At 39.7% G+C, this 15,827-nt stretch overlaps 1 pseudogene; it reads left to right on the top strand.

Annotated features, from left to right (window-relative positions):
• The first annotated feature begins 496 nt into the window (after nucleotides 1–496).
• LOC115506911 lies at nucleotides 497–4,768 on the top strand (annotated as a pseudogene).
• Nucleotides 4,769–15,827: the final 11,059 nt, after the last annotated feature.

Raw genomic sequence — 15,827 nt, 5'->3', positions numbered from 1 at the left:
AAAAAAACCGATGAAATAGAATAGAGCCCCACAAAATAGCCTTGCACATATGCACGTTTGGATTTTAATTGCAGAATCATGTGAAAAGATGTTCATTTCCATGAGTTGAGCTTGGATGGTTAGATATCCGTTTCAAAAATGAGAAAAGTATAACCCTACCTCACTCAACATGCAAATATCCAGTCCACTTAAGTTGTAGACCTAAGTGCAAAGGCAGGACTATGCATCTTTTAGATGAAAACCGTGATATCCATAGCCATTAAATAGTTTTTGAAATAGGACTTTAGAATAAAGAAAAAGACAATTGAGACGAATGCACACTCCTCTGTTTTTGGATGGAATGTTCTGAATGTCTGTTCGATTTATCTCGTCAAATGTATTAGTCAAAACCACCTTCTCTGTGTTACCTGTGTGGATGATGTATCCATTGCTCTAAGCAGGGTGCAGATGTCCCCTACCATTGCTCTTGCCGTCTCCCAATGCCATAGTGAGAGGAATGGCTGTGTCTGCCCAACTGCAGCGGATGGTCATGCAAAACTGTCCCGCCCTCCTGATTCAGAGGATCCAGCAGACATACAGCACCGAACCCAATAACCTGAAGGCTCGCAACTCCTTCTGCTACAATGGGCTGATTATCACCACAAGACTGTGGGCATGGAGCCGGTGGCCAACGGCGAAGGTGTAGTGGTGGTCACGGAGCCACCATCTGGCCAGCGAAAACTTACCACCTCCTCCGTGTGGACCACCATTAACGAGCAAGCCTGGGCCACCCTCAGCAGCATCAGGCACATGATCCCCAAGGAGGAGTACTGCCCAGATCCGCCATTCAGAAAGCCAGTGCCATCCTGTACAGCCAGAAGCCTATCATGGTGAAGAGGAAGCAGGTGGCCCCGCTAAGAGCTCCTGATCACCTGCCCCCACACCCCCAAATCCAAAGCAATAAAGATGTCAACCACCTCAAAGAAAATACCCCCTATTTTTATTGGGTTACTGTCAATTTCTTCCTTTATGTATGTTAATAGTTTATATATTTAAGTGCTTTCATGTTGGGTGTGTAAGTATTTACAATTGTTACATCCTCCCGTTGGATTACTTCCTTTATCCTCATGTAGCGTCCTTTTTTGTTTCCTATTACAGTCTTTGTCTTAAAGTGTGTTTTATTTGATATAAATGTTGCTACCTCAGCTTTCTTTTCACTTGCATTTGCATGGTAAGCGTTTTTATATGCCTTCACTTTCAATCTGAATGTCTTTAGTCTGAAGTGTCTCTTGTAGGCAGCATATAGATGAGTCTTGTTTTTTATCTGTTCCGTGACCCTATGTCTTCTGATTGGAGAATTTATTTTATCTATGTTCAGAGTCATTATTGATAGGTAGGTATGTACTTACTGCCATTTTGTTACCTGTTTTACAGTTGTTTTTGTAGTTTTTTTTTGTCTTTTTTTTTTTTTGTTTTTTTTGTCCTATGCTCTTCCCTTGTAGTTTAATGGCTTTCTTTAGTGATATGCTTGGATGTTTTTCTTTGTTTTTTTGTGTATCTATCAAAAGTTTTTGATTTGTGGTCACCATTAGGTTCCCTAATAATATTTTATGCATGTGGTGGTCTATACTAAGTTGATGGCCACTTAAGTTTGAACCCATTCTAAAAGCACTAAGTTTTACTCTCCCCTCACATTTTATGTATATGATTCATAAATACATATATGATACATCAAAAGAAACCATCAACAAAACCAAAAAGCAGCCTACTGAATGGGAGAAGAGATTTGCAAATGATACATCTGATAAAGGGTTCATATCCAAAACATATAAAGAATTTGTCCAACACGACACCAAAAAACCCAAATAATGCAACTAGAAACAGGCGGAGGTACTGTATAGACATTTTTTTTTTTTTTACAAAGACCTAACAGGTGGCCCACAGACCCATGAAATGATGTTCAACATCACTAGTCATCACAGAAATACAAATTGAAACCACTGAGATATCACCTGTGAGAATGGCTAAACTTAAAAACCCGAACAACAGGGTGCCTGGGTGGCTCAGTAGGTTAAGTGTTCGACTCTCAGTTTTGGCTCCAGTCATGATTTCACAGTTCTTGAGCTCAGGCCCCACGTCGGGCTCTGCACTGGCAGTGTGGACCCTGCTTGGGATTCTCTCTCTTCTTCTCTCCCTGCCCTTCCCCTGCCCCCTCTCTCAAAATAAGTAAATAATTTAAAAAATAACTTAGTTGAAGATGTGGAGAAAAAGGAACTCTCATGCACTGTTGGTAGGAATGTAAGTTGGGGGAGGCACTTTGGACAACAGTATGGAGGTTCCTCAAAAAATTAAAAATAGAATTACCATATGATCCAGTAATTCCACTACTGTTTATTTACCTAAAGAGAACAAAAACACAAATTCGAAAAGGTTCGTGCACCCTTGCATTATTTACAATAGCCAAGACAGAGAAACAACCCAGTATCCATCAGTAGATGAATGGAAAAGGAAGTGGTGTGTGTGTGTGTGTGTGTGTGTACATGTGTATATACATGTGTGTATGTACACACACAATGGAATATTACTCAGCTATAAAAAATGAAATCTTGCCATTGGGAACAATATGGATAGACCTAGAGGGTATAAATCTGAGTGAAATAAGTCAGACAAAGAAATACCATAAGATTTCACTTGTGTGGAAAACAAAATGAACAAAAAATGAGAGAAAAAATAGACTTCTAGAGGGAAGCTGGTGAAAATGTCCACATTAAAGAACTTCTCTTTAGCAAAACATATAAATGAAAATGAAAAAAGACAATGGAATGAAGTACTTGCTGAACATACATAATCAACAGAGACTCTTAATCAGAATATATTTTATTTATTTTAAATATTTTCAAAATATTTATTTTTGAGAGACAGAATGTGAGCAGGGGAGGGGCCGGGGGGGGGGGAACACAGAATAGGAAGCAGGCTCAAGGCTCCAAGCTGTCAGCGCAGAGCCCGACGTGGGCCTCAAACCCACAAACCGTGAGATCGTGACCTGAGCTGAAGTCGGACACTCAACCGACTGAGCCACCCAGGCGCCCCCAGAATATATTTTTAAAAAAATACAAGTCAGTGGGTTATCTGGGTGGCTCAGTTTAAGTGTCTGACTCTTGGTTTTGGCTCAGATCATGATTTCATGGTTCCATGGGATCGAGCCCTGCGTCAGGCACTGTGCTGACAGTGTGGCAATTAAAGCATTTATATTGAAGTTATCCTGGCTATGGAGCAAAGAGAAATCTCATACACTTATGGTAGGATGAGAAATTGCTACAACTTGGGAAAAGGGAAGGTATACCTGCACTGTGACCATAAATTGCACTCCTTGCTATAGGCCTTGGGTAATTCTAGTAAATATATACATCAGGCTACATCTGCAAAAATGTTCATATCAGTAGTATATTTAATACTTAAGCTGCAGAATACAAAACAACCAGGGCTGGGTATATTTATATAATTGAATACTATACAGCTATGAAAATAAATGGCCTGTACCTATTTCGAATCGTATGGTAAATCTTGCATCCACAATCTTAAGCATTGTGTTGAAAAAAACAGTTATTGTGTATTTTTAATAATTCCATTCATGTCATTAAGAAATAAACTAATACAAGCAATATATATACTTAAATTTATTTGAGGGATATATATGTATGTTGATTGGATCCTGTCAGTACTTTTTTTTTTTTTTTTTGACTCAGGTGGCACTTATATGTATCCTCTTTATAATTGTCTTGTATATATGTATGTACTTTCTGTGCTTATGTTCCCTGGTAAGAAAATTAATATGTATTTATCAATTGGATGTCCTTAAAACTAGAAAATGCCTCGAGATTTTTTCTCTCCTCTTTTATTCCAAGTCGTTCATAAGCGTTTACTCAAAGAAATATAGATCAAGGGGCGCCTGGGTGGCTCAGTCGGTTAAGCGTCTGACCCTTGATTTCGGCCCAGGTCATGATCTCACAGTTTGGGAGTTTGAGGCCCGCGTCAGGCTCTGTGCTGACAGTGTGGAGCCTGCTTGGGATTCTCTGTGTCCCTCCCCCATTCACACTCACTCTCTCTGAAGACAAACTTAAAAGAACTGTAGGTCAAATATTAATATCAAGTAAATGGTTAACATTTTTGATAAGCAGGTACCGTTCTTTGTTTCTTCATCGTGACTGTACGTCCTACGGTTAAATAAGTACAATTTTTTTGAAATGCCAGGTAACCAAAGATACAGTGGTGGATGCTGATAATATAATTTTCCAGTCAACTCCGTTTTTATAATAGTATATGCATTTATCTCAAGGAACCTTGGCTTTTAAGCTGTTTGCTTTTGAAAAAATATCTCAGGAAATCTATCTGTGCTCTTGAATATGATTTGAATGTGAAATCTATGTACCGCAAAGGAAAAATAAGTGTGTATATACACACGTACTTATACTGTCGTATAAGCCTGCAGATACCATTAGATGTTTTTGGCCCATGGAAAAGAAATCTTAATGTTCTTATTGGCACATTACCAGGAATTTAAGCCATCTTACTATTGCAAGACTTATGCCGCTGTGGTGATAACATTGACAATAGAACATGAACTGTATTTTGCCAAAAAAAGTTGCTTTCAACTTAAACATTTTACCCAAAGGTGTTTTGTTTTGTTTTTAATTAGAACGAACGCATCGTCCAGTATACAGGCTTACAAATCAGTTATTTGGCAATGGGCTGGGGTCAGCACCTGCCAAACGTCTTAGGTTCAGAGTGAAGTAAAGGTAAATGCGAATGAAAGCCCATTCAATCTGTTGCTAGACCTTATCTTCCTAGTTTACAAACGCAACGCTTTGCTCTTCAAAAAACGCCAATTGGCATTGCGATGGCAAAATAGACCTTGGAAAAGAAAGAAATGTCCTTTTGGAAATTCTCTCCTGACCATGGGGAGGAGACCAGGGAGAGTGACGGCAGGCTGCATGCAGCGAAGCGAGCAAAAACCAGAAGTAGGCATTGCCTCGACCCTTCCGAACGAGCAGTGCACCGCTGTATCACCCGGGTAAAATCAAGTTTCGGTTCCTGATATTTGTGATCTCGCATTATGTGCCCTCAAAAGAAAGTTGACCTTTCATAGCTCTTCTTAGAAGAAGACTGCCTCTGGGGTTGCTCACTTAGAAAAGTTTGACGACGTTTGAAAGGAACCGAATACTTTAAAGTGTGAACGTTTTATGTATTAGAAGCAATCTTTAATTTCAGAACCGTCACCTGCTTGCTAAAAATAGGGGCTCCTAGCAAGAGAGCATCTCATTGAATGTAATTTCTATTGGTGTATTTTTAGCACACGCTGTGAGAAGTTGACTAATGGGGAACTTTAAACGTGTATTTTAAGGATGGGAAAATTTCAGGAGTCTTAATTCTGAGAAGAATTCCCAAGCATTATGCTGTTAGGTGGGCAAAATGAAAGTATAACTCTCACCTCCAAAAGATACTTTTGAGTCATTTCAATCAACATCTCTTTTGTTGAACCCGGCGGTACTGGCTGCATTATTTCTATATCTGGAACTTGGAATACGTATTAAAGACACGGGGGAGAAAGTGAAGCTGTCGCTTTTCCAGTTTGAGCTCTAGTTACATAGTATACTTTCGATAACATCTTTAAGAAGATATTTTAGGGGCATTTGTGAAATTGCTTAAGGTAATTAATTCAAGTTCAAATTAGAAAATGAACTCATCAGGGACATTTCTCAGGAAAGAATTCCTTTAGAGTACAGCATGTCTGAGAGGAGATATTTTGGGATTGCAGGTGATCGGATACTCTCAGAAACATAAAGTGATGTTTATGCATATATTTATATAAAACTATCCCTTTCTCATTTGCCAAAGAAGTTTCTTCTTTCCTCCTGCCTCCTTCCCACACTCCCCCCGCCCCATGTAGTGTCTGAAATGCTGTTGAGCTCAGCAAACTTCCTCATCAGGTTAATCTACACCTCTTCCTGCAGACGCGGACGAGTGCCTGGGGCAGGCTGGCACCCACCAGGGCGCCCTGAGGTGACCCCGCATTTGTCTCCACCACAGCTGAGTGGTGTGCCTTCCAAAAGGTAGCTGTGTATGTTCATGACCCTGATCATACCGCTTCTACTTAGTATCACAGTTATCTAATTTAAGTAAATATGATGTATGCGGAAGACCCATGAATTTGAAAGGTTTCTATGGAAAAACGAGAGGAATATCTTAAAAAGAGTACAAAGATGACTCATTAAGACACGAGTTGTCAAATTAGATATGGGAGGAGGGAAGTATAAAATATTGAGAGAAATTACAAAAGCGTCTAAGTATTACATGCAGCCTTCTACACAAGTTTCTAGGTTCCCTTTAAAGAAGCAGAAACTGAAAATGGTAATATTTGCATTATGGTTGAGACTTCTGCAGTAAAGGCCCTGACACTCGACAACATGTCCGAAGAAGCCCTTAGCCCCCATCAAATTTGGAAAAATTTGATTTTTTAAATGTCTAACATAGGAGTTTATTTCTTGGTCAATCTATATTTGTTTTGTAAACGATGCTGGTTCAGTCAGCTTTCAGGTAAGCAAGCAGTTACTGTTATTTGCAAGAAGGAACGTGTAATGTGGGAAATGACACTGTGCATCCCTACCTGGTTGGTTCTCGATGGATTTGTAGGGTGACACTTAATTTGCTGGAATGTAGTTTTAGCAGGAAAAGGAGTTCAGAAAGACCACGCGACAGAGGAGATGTGTAGCGAAGCCAGTTTAGAAGAGGGATAAATTACAGCAGATGTCACTCGTTATTGTCTGGTAATCAAACCGCACTCTGGTAAGGTGCCAGTGTGCATAAAATTATGCGAAGAAATATACTGAAATTTCCTCAAGGACTGGAAGAGAAAAAGTAATAGAGAATTCTTTGATTTGCTGCGTGAGGTTTGTCACGTCTTTGTTTCCCTAGACATGATATTTGAAACCTTTTCCTAATATTCAGTAGACGGAGAAATAGCACATGTAACACCACACAGGGAGAAACACTGAATTGTACACGAATGAGCACACCAGTATTTCCTTTGTCAATAGCATGTCATTTGGGGAGATTAGGCTAGACAGAAGAATATAACTGGTGGGGAGTCTGGGGGAGACCCAAGCTCAAAAGTAGATGTTTCTTGAGCAACCCCAAAAGGCTCTGTAATGAAGACGGGTCTAGAGGGGGAATAACCAAGAGAGGCATGATACGTTTTTTCTATTCAGTTAGGGATCCGCTCTTTGGTTCTAAGCGTAGACCACAAACCATTACACTTGTTCCCTCTTGGCAAAGATAGACAAAATGCATAAAGATTCATGGGAAATTTGGATCATTAAACAAGCAAAGAATATGTTTTCCCGAAATCTTCTTTTGAATACTTCTTTTCCTCCAGTAGAAATCTAGTTATAAAGGAAAACTGCTATGTTCTAATAGACTTCTAAAAAGGGAGGGAAAGAAATTTCTACTTGTAATTCCAGGCACTTTTAAAATTTGACGGATTACCAATCATGAAACAGAATGTCACATAGCCATTTTAGGTGGAACCTTTTCTTAGAAATTAAAACTTCTGTGAGTTTCATGAGTATCCAATGTAGATATTCCGTAAATTATAAGATTTGGATTCTGCAACAGGTTTAATCTTTTGAGTTTCTGAATGTCACGGGACCTTGGAAGCAGGCTCGTTCTGAGATAAAAATAATCATAGTCCTAATATTGAAGTTTAACACTGAATTCTTACCTTCCAACAAACTATCTTGCCATGTTTAGCTGAAGCCTATTGCTATGACCACCGTGGTATACTTGCGTAAATTATTTAAACTCTCTTAATTACATAATTCCACAAGGACAGCATGGATTCCTTTTAGAGCAAGAAAGTAGGAAAAGAGACTTCAGCCCTCCCCGCCCCGCCAAAGAAAACGCTACTTGTACATGTCACCTTGAATCCTAATGTCAGTGGTGTACAAATGAAAAAAGTGATCAAGAGACCGCTTGATCGTTGATGAATTTCAAACAGTATTTGATACAAAATGGAGTCTGGAATGTCTCTTTAAATCTGTTATAATTGGATTTGGTTGACTGTTGACGGCACTGATTTCAGAATACCGGTACGATTTTTGTCCCTGTTAGGTATTATCTAATATATACTCATACATATGTAAAAAACAGCTAATTTATTTATATCCTACCTCATCGTTTCACTCCGTTATCTAATTTTATTTTTGTTTAAGTTGTCTCAAGTCTGTGAGTCTCTGTTGGCTCAGAGAAGGGCTGGGAAGCAACAGAGTATTGTGGAAAGATCTCCAGGATTATAGCTAATAAAATTAGCCCTGAATGTCAAAGCTGTATTTATATGATGTGGCAAATCACAGCTCTTTTCTGACAGCGCTTTCCTGACATCTCATTATAAAGATATGTTTATGGTTGAAACGTATTGTTAAATGAGAAAGGGATTTGCTAACACTTGTGGCAGGATACTTTACTGAAGTAGTGATTTTTATCCTGCTACTGTGGACGATGGAGGAAAGAATGGGAGTCACCTCATCTTGCCTATCCCTAGAAGCTTTTGCGTTAAGAATCTAGACTTCTGCTGCTTGTGGAAGACCTTCATTTTCTTTTTGTTTCTTGGCAAAGACCACATTGCGCTAAATACAATGTGGCATCCGGGATTGGGTCCTGGAACAGAAAAAGGACGTTAGTGGAAAAATTGGTGAAATCTGAATAACATCTGGAGCTTGCTTAATATGAAACAAACGTTGGTTTCTTAATTTTGACAAATGTATTAAGATAATATTAAAGGGAACTGGATCAGAGATGGAAATAAACATATCTTCAAAACTTTATGGGAAATCCAGAATTATTCCAAAAAATAATTTTTTGAATTTTTTAAGTTTTATTTTTTTTATGTTCATTTTTGAGAGAGAGAGAGAGTGCAGGCAGGGTCGTTGCAGAGAGAGAGAGCAGGACGGAGGATCTGAAGTGGGCCCTGCACGGTCAGCACCGAGCCCAAGGTAGGGCTCGAACTCATGGAGTGAGAGACAGAGCCTCTTCTGCCTTTGAGTAGAAAGAGATTCACTAGGTTTGTGAAACAGGTTGGTTCCAGTGGTGAAGACATCTACCTCACTACCATACAGCACCCTAAGAGTTAACAGTAACTGATTTATAGATAGATTGAAAGAAATGAATACTAATTAATAAGCCTAGCGTAGACTTGGAATTTGTGGTAAAAGAACCCTGTACCCACTCTTAACACCAAGGGATTAGAGTTCCCAACAGCATTTGACAGTGATGCACCTTAGCAATTTATGTGATGTGTTAAATATCAGAGACCCTTCCCTGAGGTTGGGAAAGTGGGGCCCCAAAAAAGAAGATTGAATTTATTGACTTGCTTGCTTATTTATTGAGAGAATGAGAGCACGAGCAGAGGAGAGGGGCAGAGGGAGAGAGAATCTATGTTTTTTTTTTAAGTTTATTTTGAGAGAGAGAGCGCAAGTGGGTGAGGAACAGAGACAGAGAATCCCAAGTGACCCCCACACTGTCAGTGCAGAGCCCCATGTAGGGTTCGACCTCACAAACCGTGAGATCATGACCTGAGCCCAAATCAAGGATCGGACGCATAACCGAAAGAGCCACCCAGGCACCCGGAGAGAGAGAATCTTCAGCAGGCTCTGTGCCGAGCCTGGTGCCCAATGCAGGGCTCAATCCCACGACCCTGGGATCTTGCCCTGAGCGGCAATCAAGAGCGGGTCGCTCTAGAATTGGTCGCTCCGCCAGCTGAGCCACCCAGGCACTCCAAGTAGATCGAATCTGTCAGCATCCCGGGAAAGAAGATTTTTTTCACATCCCCCGGTGTGGGAGAGTGTAAGCATGCGTACTACGTGACGGGTCAGTTATTATTTCAGCAGGCAGAGAATTTCTGCTTGGGGGAGTCCTCCCTTTGGCATACAGCCACCCCCAGGATGAAAAGTGCTTCTTGTAGAAATCCACAACCCAGACCGATTAAACCCAGATAGTGGCAGTTGCAGACTGGATAGCGAAGGTTCTATTACATAACACAAGACACCCGGTAAGACGTGTCATAAAATTTAGTGAGGTTAAAGTTCTTTTATTGCATACGTTATTTTCCAATCTAATTTGGAATGTAGAAATATAATGAGTCTTTGTGAGATAATTCTTTTGTCAGTTGGTAAAATTTAAATTTTATATGCTCCAGCAATGAAAATGCTTGCAAAAGGCTTCAACCTGATTATGTAACAATCATTTAAAAGAAGAAAATCATTAACTTGCTTTGATGTTCTTAACGCATGTAAATCAATATCTAAGTGCCTCGCATATTCCAAAATATACATAGCCTACAACAGCTGGATGTTAAATGAATCTTTCTAAATAAAATAATAAATTGGCTGCCACCAGGAACATAAACTTTTATTGGATGAAACGTTTTTATTTCATAGTATAAAATTGGCATCTTTGGTGATTCATTGTTCTTGGAACAGCTTGAGATCAGCGCTAAAATGTCGATTATTTTGTTTTAATAGTCTAAGCTTTCTAAACCGCTACAGATGTTTTATTTTAAGTATAATGGGAGGTCGAAAAAGAAGCTAAATGAATTTTTAAAAGAACTGAAGCTTCATTTGCAGCATCCTACAGAATTTGAGAATAATTTGTGAAAAAAGTGATTCATCTTGGTTGCATACATTTGATTAAATATGTTGAATTTCCTCAGTTTCATAGAGCTGTTCTGCTTGGAGAGATCTTAAGAGAAGTGGACTGTTATTAAGTGGGTATTGGACGAAAAAGGAATATATTTGAATCCGTTTCTGAGGGTATTATGTATGTTAGATTAATGGAGAATAAATTATAGTCCAGCTCTGTGGAGGTAGTCACAATGGTTCTGATTTGAAAGAGGCAAGGAGTGTAATTATGAGTCTCGAGTCTAACATTTGGAAATAAAGATTGAGAGTTGAGGAAATTTTCCCGGTATTGCTCCCTGCTTTATATGAGTTTGCAGATGTAGACACTCTTCATTTTTAGTTTCTTGAATGATTCACAGATCTGCATTTTTCATTAACAGGCACTTATGCAGATTTAAATATTACACTCATTTAGTCTTTATAACCATGCTGTGACATAGGTAATTTTCTATTGCAGTGTAACAAATTACCATAAACTTACTGGCTTAAAATAACTCAAATTTAGTGTCATACCGTTTCCCGAGGTCAGGAGTCGGGACCCAGCCTAGCAGTGTTCTCTGCTCAGGGTCTCTAGACCAGGCGCCCCTTTACCCTTTTTCTTGGTGACGATGGGCCAGGAATCGGTGTGGGATCCTAGAGAACAGTCTCAGATTCTTGCCACACGGCCCCCTGTGGAGGGAGATTTGAATTGAGACATGCGCTCACCCGAATTGGAAGAAGCAAACCACCACGACGTAAACTGCCCCTAGAGTGCGCATGAGCAAGTGGGGGCTGGGGGCGGGGGGCAGAGAGAGGGAGAAAGAGAGAAGCCGAGCAGGTTCCGCGCTGTTCGTGCAGAGCCTGAGCCGGGGTTCGTTCTCACGAACTGTGAGATCATTACCTGAGGTGAACTAAGAGTTGCTTGCTTAATTGACTGAGCCACCCAGGCGCCCCGGGGGCACGGTTTCCAATTAGACATCAAAATAATGAAATGAGGCCACATTTAATTTCTGGATATGACAAAAATGTTGGACTGGTTCATAAAGACGAAGTTCTTCAAATCAAGTTTAGCCTCAAATTCTTGTAGACAGTATTGTTATTCTGATGTGATAATTTAGAAAAGAGAACCACCCAGTGTCTAGGAATAACTATAGCCACCTTTCTTGCTGCCTGCCACCTCCCTTAGGCATTTAGACAAAATATGTTCGTTAATTCCACCCTTGTATTCTGGAAGCGAAAGAGTACATTTTTTTTTTTCAATTTTTGTTTTTTAGTTTAGAGAGCACGAGTAGGGGAGAGGGGCACAGGGAGAGAGAGAATGTTAAGTAGGCTCCACGCTCCACGTGGAGCCCAGCACATGGCTTTGATCCCACGGCCCTGGGATCATGACCTGAGCCAAAATCAAGAGTCAGATGCTTAACCAACTGAGCCACCCAGGTGCTCCAACAATACATTTTCTAAAGCACTTTGGCTAGGTGGCCAAAATTCATTTGAGTACAGTGAAACTGTGCGAGAGATTATTCGAGGGTCTCCCATTCTGCTAGGGGGGCAAGTACCCACTTTTGATGTCTGAGTAAATATAAGGTCTAAAGCGGTATATTTTTTAAAAGGGAAGTGATATATGCATTTTTCAATTTCCTTTATCGATAAGCACTTGGTCAACATTTATTATAACTCATATTCTCATATTCACTGTGTATTTATAAATTAATTAATAACAAAATAATAAATAATTACCCTGTACTCTGCCCTTTGTTTTAGTGAAGGTATATGGGACGATAACACCACACAAGAACTATGACTTTTTCAGGTGTAGCTTAGTGTGACAGAGGACTTCACAGATGGATATTGACTGCAACTGAGTCTCCAAAGGTAAAGAGATGTTGCATGGGTGGGCAATACAGGATGAGGGCATTTTGGGCAGAAGGAACATGTTTGATGGGACAACAGCCTGTACGAGAATGGTATGGCAGACAATTTGCGAAGAGTGTGGATTTGTAAGAGGAGCATAGGGGATACATTGGGAATGGCAATGTCGACTAAAACGGTAAGGATGAACCAGAGTATTCATGGCCCTGTAGACCATACTCATGTTATTAGTGCTTGAAGATGATTTGGATTCCTCAGAAACAGATGGTCTCGCGATGTGTAGGCTTTTTCATTTGAATTAGCACATATGTTAAATTCTGCTGCTTCTAGAGGTGTATTTGAGCCAAAGTATTTTAGGTCGTATTTTTTAACCGAATAAGAGTGTAACTGCTATGTCAGAGTCCACACAGTTATCATCATAGACTTCATGACAGCCAAGGGCTTTCTTTTATTTCCAGATGTATCCCAAGTTCCCCAAACAGTGACAGGCACACAGTAATGTCTCAGTAGTTGCTCTTTGAATGAATGCGGGTGTTCGCAAAACATGTTAAAGGGGCAGACTTTGATTATTAAAGTTCCCAAGATTCTCTTCAGTTGTTCGGATGCACCTGAAGCCATTGAGTTGGAGGGCCTGTTTGCAATTGAGGCAACTTGAATAATTGTGCGGATTACTGGGGAGGGGTGGGGCAGGCGGTTCTAGAAGAAAATAAATTCATTTATGAGGAAGACTTGGTTTCTGGGACTGTTCTCCCACTGCCGCTTTCTTAATTTTGTGCACAAGGAGCCCTCTGAAAGCTTTAAGGTGATAATTCCTCCTGAGGTTTAAAATACAAAGTCAGTGATTGTCTAACCAGAGAGGCAGGAGTGAATTATGAGCCTCGTGTCCAACTAAGCATCCTCCTTGCATTTTTTTATGGGGAGGTAAACTGGGAGGGAGGTAGACGGTAGATGTAGAATTCAACTATGAAACTGCAGAGGGGAGGTAGAATCAGAAACAAGTAACTGCGCGTTTTCCGTACATTGGCAGACATGTGTCTATCAAAGGCGTAGGACTAGATTTTCAGTTCATTTGAAAAGCATTTAGTGACTGTAGTATGCTGAGTCTGGCAGGGTTGGGGAAAGAATAAGGAAATTTTAAAAAGAGCCATGATTCTTGCTTTCTCAAGGTTTCCAATCTAGGGAAGAAGAAATGTATACACACATGGTCATAAAGACAAGTATCTGCTAAATGGTACTGTGAAACAGGGAGACGGTGGATGTGAAAGATACTATTTTATGGGGAGAAACAGCTAAATCAATTAACAACGTGGTTCCTAATATCTACATTACAAAGGGCCAACAGAATAGTAGTGAGATGGAATGAGGAATCTTCCCTTTCTTCTTGGTTAATCTACTACCACTGTATAGAATACCACCAGGTAAAGAGTAGGTGCTCAGTAAATAGCTGTTTAATGAGTAAATGAATGAATCACTTTAGATTGCTTTCATGAGTTGATGACTGATCTCTCTAACCAGTGTTAGATGAGAATTCATTTTTATCTATCATTGTTCTCATTTACAGCTCTAATATTTGCCTACAGTAAAATTTACAAATTTTACCTACACTCTTTATGACTTTTGGCAAAGCTATGCTTTTCTATAGCCACCACCACAATCAGCAAGAACTCCCTTTCTTTTTCTTTATTTATTTTGAGAGAGAAAGAGAGAGAGCATGTGAGCTGGGGAGGGGCAGAGAGAGAGGGAGACAGAGAATCCCAAGGAGGCTCCATGCGCCAGCGCAGAGCCTAACGCGGGGCTCGAACTCACGCACCGAGAGAACATGACCTAAGCCGAAATCAAGAGTCAGACGCTTAACCAACTGAGCCACCCAGGCACCCCAGCAAGAACTCCTTTCCATCTTGCAGTTAATCACACCTCTGCACCTCAGCCCTTGGTATCTTCTGTCCTGATTTCTGTACTCTATTTTGCCTTTGCTGAAATTTCATATAAGTGGAATAATACATTAAATATTTTGTTTGCATTCTTTCACTTAGCATAAAACTTTAGAGATGCATCCATGTTGTAAGTTTATCAGAAGCTGATTCCGTGGACGAACCACACTTTATCTAATTACTATTTAAGAGGTACTGTACTGCTTTCAGTTAGTTTCTACTATGAATCGAGGTATTGTGAATCATTTACCTGGAGTAAATAGCTATGATCGAGATTGCTAGATCAGGTAGTAATATCTGTTGAACACTTTAGGAACAACACAGATTTCCAAATTGGCTCTACCGTTTTCCATTTCCACCAGCAATATATGAGAGTTTATCAGTCTTTGTTATTTTTTTTTTTTTAATTTTAACAGTTCTAGTTGGTGTGCAACAGTAAAACATTACACTTTTCAGTTGCATTTATCTGACGGCTAATGATGTTATCATATAACATGCTTGTTTACCTTCTGATTATCTTTTTCTGGTGAAATTTCTGTTGAAATATGTTACCCTTTATCTGAACATAGGTGCCTCTTGCTGTCGAATTGTCTTATATTATTGTGGATGCAAATTCCATTGTGTAGTTTTTTTTATTTAGGTAAAGTGCACCTAATGAAATTCAGTATTTCAACCATTTTAAACTTACAGTTCAGTGGCTTTTCATATATTCACACGATTGTGCAACCATCACACCTATCTAAATCCAGAACATTCTGACGACCCCAACGGTATCCCTGTACACTTTAGGCAGTGACTTCCCATTCTTTCTCTCCCTAGACCCTGTAAACCACCAATCTGCTTTTTATTTCCGTGGATTGGCCTATTCTAGAAATTTCGCTTAAACAGAATCACATGATATGTAGATTTTTGTGTCATTTCTTTCACTTCGCATACTGTCTTTAAAGTTCATTCCTTTTTATGGCTAAATATTCTGTCGTACATAGACTGTATTTTATTTGTTCGTGAGTTGGTGAACATTGGGTTTTTTCTACTTTGTGACTGTTTTAATAGTGCTGCTATGAATATCGATGTGCCTTTGAAACCCGTGTGCAGTTGTCATAGTTGGTTGCCAGATACTTGGTCGAACACATCTGGATGTTGCGGTGGAGGTACTTTTTTTTGTTGAGAGTAATGTTTTAGGGGGAAGCTCTTTACGTCTATTTATATTTTTTAATATTTCTGTTGTGTAGTTGACAAACTTAGTTTCAAGGGTGCAACATAGTAACTCAACGTTTATATACGTTAAGTGATGATCACCATGATAAATCTCATTACCATCTGTCACATACAAAATCGT

The sequence above is a fragment of the Lynx canadensis genome, chromosome X (genome assembly GCF_007474595.2).
Source record: "Lynx canadensis isolate LIC74 chromosome X, mLynCan4.pri.v2, whole genome shotgun sequence".
NCBI classification, from domain to species: Eukaryota; Metazoa; Chordata; class Mammalia; order Carnivora; family Felidae; genus Lynx; species Lynx canadensis.
This window is presented reverse-complemented; position numbering and strand designations above follow the sequence as displayed.